Source organism: Oncorhynchus keta, chromosome 21 (assembly GCF_023373465.1).
Source record: "Oncorhynchus keta strain PuntledgeMale-10-30-2019 chromosome 21, Oket_V2, whole genome shotgun sequence".
Classification (NCBI taxonomy): domain Eukaryota; kingdom Metazoa; phylum Chordata; class Actinopteri; order Salmoniformes; family Salmonidae; genus Oncorhynchus; species Oncorhynchus keta.
Genome location: NC_068441.1, coordinates 55,497,883 through 55,503,882, shown reverse-complemented (window position 1 = coordinate 55,503,882; position 6,000 = coordinate 55,497,883). Strand labels below are relative to the sequence as shown.

The 6,000-nt window shown below is 42.4% G+C and overlaps 1 protein-coding gene across 5 annotated transcripts in view; it reads left to right on the top strand.

Annotated features, from left to right (window-relative positions):
- Positions 1 to 5,266: 5,266 nt before the first annotated feature.
- The window catches only part of LOC118382318 (5-aminolevulinate synthase, non-specific, mitochondrial-like), a 39,652-nt gene continuing 38,918 nt past the window's right edge, over positions 5,267 to 6,000 (top strand). For 3 of the 5 annotated variants that reach the window (XM_052474248.1, XM_052474246.1, XM_052474247.1), the window contains exon 1: positions 5,267 to 5,438. The gene's annotated coding sequence lies outside the window, so the exon portion shown is untranslated. The remainder of the gene's footprint in view (positions 5,439 to 6,000) is intronic. The other 2 variants (XM_052474250.1, XM_052474249.1) reach the window with 1 other exon arrangement.

The following is a 6,000-nucleotide window of genomic DNA, read 5'->3' as shown; positions in this document are numbered from 1 at the left end:
TGCATGTGTGGTTCCCACCGTGAAGCATGGAGGAGGAGGTGTGATGGTGTGGGGGTGCTTTGCTGGTGACACTGTCTGTGATTTATTTAGAATTCAAGGCACACTTAACCAGCATGGTTACCACAGGTAAGGGCTATTTGGCCAAAGAGAATGATGGAGTGCTGCATCAGATAACCTGGCCTCCACAATCACATGACCTGAGATGGTTTGGGATGAGTTGGACTGCAGAGTGATGGAAAAGCAGCCAACAAGTGCTCAGCATATGTGGGAACTCCTTCAAAACTGTTTGAAAAGTATTCCTCATGAAGCTGGTTGAGAGATTGCCAAGAGTGTGCAAATCTGTCATCAAGACAAAAGTTGGCTACTTTGAAGAATCTAAAATATATTTTGATTTGTTTAACACTTTTTGGGTACTTCCATATGTGCTATTTCATAGTTTTGATGTCTTCACTATTATTCTACAATGTAGAAAATAGCAAAAATAAAGAAAAACCCTTGAATGAGTTGGTTTGTCTGAACTTTTGAATGGTACTGTATATACATCAGAACATGTACATAGTGAACTCGTACATATACGTACACATATACAATACTTGTCAATATAAAATAATAATAATACAGGAGTTCAGAACTCTACCTACTGCTTCTACCTACTGCTTCTACCTACTGCTTGCATGTCAATATCAGACTGGGAAGACTATACGTTCTCCATCTCCCCCTAACTGGAGAAGGGGGTAGCTGCATCCCAATATGCCCACCGGAGGATGGGCGGCTGGTTGTGTTGAAAGGAAAGTAGGTGGGCCTGTGGAAAGGAGTGGGGGTGTCGAAAGAAATGGGCCTGTGGAAAGGAGTGGGGGTGTTGAAAGGAATGGGCCTGTGGAAAGGAGTGGGGTGTCGAAAGGAATGGGCCTGTGGAAAGGAGTGGGGGTGTCGAAAGGAATGGGCCTGTGGAAAGGAGTGGGGGTGTGGAAAGGAGTGGGGGTGTGGAAAGGAGTGGGGTGTGGAAAGGAGTGGGGGTGTCGAAAGGAATGGGCCTGTGGAAAGGAGTGGGGTGTGGAAAGGAGTGGGGGTGTTGAAAGGAATGGGCCTGTGGAAAGGAGTGGGGGTGTCGAAAGGAATGGGCCTGTGGAAAGGAGTGGGGTGTCGAAAGGAATGGGCCTGTGGAAAGGAGTGGGGGTGTCGAAAGGAATGGGCCTGTGGAAAGGAGTGGGGGTGTGGAAAGGAGTGGGGGTGTGGAAAGGAGTGGGGTGTGGAAAGGAGTGGGGGTGTCGAAAGGAATGGGCCTGTGGAAAGGAGTGGGGGTGTTGAAAGGAATGGGCCTGTGGAAAGGAGTGGGGGTGTCGAAAGGAATGGGCCTGTGGAAAGGAGTGGGGGTGTGGAAAGGAGTGGGGGTGTCGAAAGGAATGGGCCTGTGGAAAGGAGTGGGGTGTTGAAAGGAATGGGCCTGTGGAAAGGAGTGGGGGTGTCGAAAGGAATGGGCCTGTGGAAAGGAGTGGGGTGTCGAAAGGAATGGGCCTGTGGAAAGGAGTGGGGTGTCGAAAGGAATGGGCCTGTGGAAAGGAGTGGGGTGTCGAAAGGAATGGGCCTGTGGAAAGGAGTGGGGTGTCGAAAGGAATGGGCCTGTGGAAAGGAGTGGGGGTGTCGAAAGGAATGGGCCTGTGGAAAGGAGTGGGGTGTCGAAAGAAATGGGCCTGTGGAAAGGAGTGGGGTGTCGAAAGGAATGGGCCTGTGGAAAGGAGTGGGGTGTGAAAGGAATGGGCCTGTGGAAAGGAGTGGGGTGTCGAAAGTAATGGGCCTGTGGAAAGGAGTGGGGTGTCGAAAGAAATGGGCCTGTGGAAAGGAGTGGGGTGTCGAAAGGAATGGGCCTGTCGAAAGGAGTGGGGGTGTAGAAAGGAGTGGGGTGTCGAAAGGAGTGGGGTGTCGAAAGCGCTCTGCTACAGTACTGCGAGAGGATGAGTCTGAATCGTATTTCACTGTTAGTTTTAAACAAATAACCTTTACTGATACAACGGACTTCTGGCAAACAGTTGTGGCAAACCTTTGGCCCATTTTCTGCAAATTTACGGCAAGCTCATATTCAAATCAAATTTCACCTTACCGTGGAAATGCTTACTTACAAGCCCTCAACCCACAATGCAGTTCAAGAAATAGAGTTGATCCAATATTTACTAGATAAACTAAAGTAATGGGGGGGTCAATGTAAATAGTCCAGGTGGCCATTTGATTCGCTGTTCAGCAGTCTTATGGCTTGGGGATAGAAGCTGTTCAGCAGTCTAATGGCTTGGGGGTAGAAGCTGTTCAGCAGTCTTATGGCTTGGGGGTAGAAGCTGTTCAGCAGTCTAATGGCTTGGGGGTAGAAGCTGTTCAGCAGTCTTATGGCTTGGGGGTAGAAGCTGTTCAGCAGTCTAATGGCTTGGGGGTAGAAGCTGTTCAGCAGTCTTATGGCTTGGGGGTAGAAGCTGTTCAGCAGTCTTATGGCTTGGGGGTAGAAGCTGTTCAGCAGTCTTATGGCTTGGGGGTAGAAGCTGTTCAGCAGTCTAATGGCTTGGGGGTAGAAGCTGTTCAGCAGTCTTATGGCTTGGGGGTAGAAGCTGTTCAGCAGTCTTATGGCTTGGGGATAGAAGCTGTTCAGCAGTCTTATGGCTTGGGGGATAGAAGCTGTTCAGCAGTCTTATGGCTTGGGGATAGAAGCTGTTCATCAAACAATTCTGGGAAACTTGTGGTGAACATTCTGTTTGCTGCAAACTCAACATTAAAATTGTAATGTATCTACATAAACCAAATCACATAACTTTAAATTAACTTACATCACAGAGCAGAAAAAAAACGAAAAGTACTAAATGTAATAAATATACTAAACAATCAATGTCTTTAACAGATACAAATAAATCCAATGCAACTTGAAATCATCAGCATGGTAATGAAGAAAATAGCAAAAATTGTAATTAATGGTTTAATCTTTTTTATGTAGCTACAACATTTACATGAGAGAAATGTAAACAGTATGGGGATAATGGCCTTATGATGTTTACAGAATTAATTACATGAGCCAAATGGTAACTTAGTAATAGATTAACCAATGAAAGTTTAAAAGATAATTAACAAAATTGTAATAATTAAAACAACAAAAACGAAATAAAACCCAGTTCAGAACTATTGCCTTTTTGAGTGAACTATGGAGAAGGCAGGTGGCCCTGTGGAAGTCCTTCGTCCAAAGCTTGTTGAAACAATCAGAAAACAAAACTAAATTAGCATACTGAAAACAATTATTGAAAACAAGTAATATTTTGGCATCTTAAAAAGGTAGAAATTGAGTTATGCCTAATATGGCAATTCATATAATTTTTTACAAAATTAATTATTATCTCTCTAAAAAGGCTTGGTTGAAAATAACCCAATTTCGACAATCCAGCCTATGTAGATATTCCATGAAAAATCTGCCGTTTCCAGCTACAATAGTCATTTACAACACTAACAATGTCTACACTGTATTTCTGGTAAATTGTATGTTATTTTAATGGACATTTTTTTGTGCTTTTCTTTCAAAAACAATGACATTTCTAAATGACCCCAAACTTTTGAATGGTAGTAAATGTACCGAATTTCATGACTTTAGGTCAAAATGGCTGAGTGAAGTGTCCTTTCAAAGATAGCATTTTCAATCGCTTATTATTGCGCCACCATCTGGCCAATCAGTGTAATTTTGTAAAAGTCGGATTTCTATGGCAGCGGTGTTTCCAAGACAACTGGGAACTCAGGGGGGGAAAAAGGCGAGGTCTAACCTAATTACCCTAACCTACTACGTTAATTCTCCTAACCTGTTTGCGTAAATTATCCCAACCTGCTACGAAAAATCTAATCTGACGTGTATTTGACAAAAACGTGATCCCTTCGAGCCATGACCGAGTTCCCAGTTGTTTTAACGCAGCCTACGATATCGCGTGTGACGTACGTACGTACGCACCTACGTCTGTGTCTTGAATAGTCCTGTAACCTCAGTGTATGAGTTTTTCTTATTATTAAAGAATCGTCATTCCTATTGGGTGAAGCTCTCTCTCAGGTCGGTACTTGTTTCATGGGCACTTAAACATGCTGAAACCTCAACACATGTTCTCTGCGAACTACCATTCACAGAGAATATGTGCAAAAAAAAAGTGTGTTGAGTGATACCGGAAGATGATCCAGAATATCATTCTCCTAAATGTGTTTTTTTGGTCAAGCGCAAATAAGGACACTTCATTCAGCGTTGCTGTGTTGCTTTTATTGCAGAAGTAACACTAGAGGGAGCACTATCACAACAAATCACAACCCATCCTTTGGTTCAGCACAAACTGTGTAGTGAAGGGAATCGAATATTATTGTACTACAAATACAACATATGACCATTCTCTTTAAATATTTTTTCTCAAGTCGGGGCGGCAGGGTATCCTAGTGGTTAAGAGTGTAGAGGTGGCAGGTAGCCTAGTGGTTAGAGCGTTGGACTAGTTAACGGAAGGTTGAAAGTTCAAACCCCCGATCTGACAAGGTACAAATCTGTCGTTCTGCTCCTGAACAGGCAGTTACCCCACTGTTCCTAGGCCGTAATTGAAAATAAGAATTTGTTCTTAACCGACTTGCCTCGATAATTAAAGGTAAAATACATTTTTAAAAAGTCAACAATTACACAAAAATGTTTTTAACGCTGCATCGTGGTGAAGGGCTCGTATAGCAACGCATTTCACGGTCGAGTTGTATTTGACGCATGTGACTCGAACACATACTATACCACACACTCTAAATGCAGACTAATGTTATGGGTGTAAAACTAACTTGTTGCGTGTGACATTTACAGTGCATACTGGTAGACTACATTGTGGGGAGATTTGAGAACTGAAAGTACATACATTTAGCTTTTCATATTGTGAAATGATACAGTATTCAAATACCAGTGGATGCGCCCCTCATCATACATTGTTTTATGTAGAATTTACATGTAAATGTTTACTTCAAAAAAACATTTTTTACCTGTTCCCCCAAAAATATTTTACATGTAAATGTTTAACTACAGCGTAGACTAATTGTATATTTCAACTGACTTGCCTAGTTAAATAAAGGTTAAATAAAAAAAATACAAATAAATCACTGAGGATATGAGTTACACGTTGCTTTTGACATAATGGAACATTTTCTGGGGCAATGACTTTCTGGAGGGCTGTTACGTACACACTCATCCTCTCGCGAGATTTGGCGTTTAGTAATCGTTCTTATAAACCCGGTTGTCTATCCTTGTCCTTTCGTTCGTCCTCAGTGTAGGATAACGAAACGTAGTTTTGGAACAGTAGCTATATGAACTATTAAGAGTGTTGTATTTACAATAAAACAGCCGCTGAGATCTTTCCAAGACAATCTAGCTTTTTTTTAAAGCTTAGTTGTGAGAAGGTGATCCGAAGCATATCGAGGTAAGCAAATGAGATAGGCTCCTTTCGTTCTTAGTTCCTCGGTCAACCAGCTACTGTAGCCCGGCGTGTTAGTGCGTCTAACCGGGGCATATTCTAGCCGCTTGACTAAAAATGAAGATTTAGCTAGTGTTATTCATTGGGTAACGATGACATTGAAACGTAAGTAGTTAATAAAACCCGTCGGTATAGCTATGAAACTTAGTTTCCTTATGGAGTGGATACATATTATTGATTTAAAAAACACAACAAATTATGACTGTGGCTGTTGTTTAATTATTGACGCACGATTGACGGTATATGCGGTTTGCGTGAATTGTCTCCTCAGATTACACGAGAATGTAGGCTAGTTTGTAAAATACTTGTATCAGGACTGCCAGCATTTGAAGGAAGCTTGGAGTGAGATTTGCTATATGAATTTCATTGCTCTCTGGCACAATCCCTAGACGGGGGACTGGGGGTCCTACGGCCCTAGACGATTTTACTATTTTAATTAAGACAATATACCTGCAATTCTATGTATTTTGACAAGGTTTAGGCCTATGTCCAGGGTGGACAATTAAGT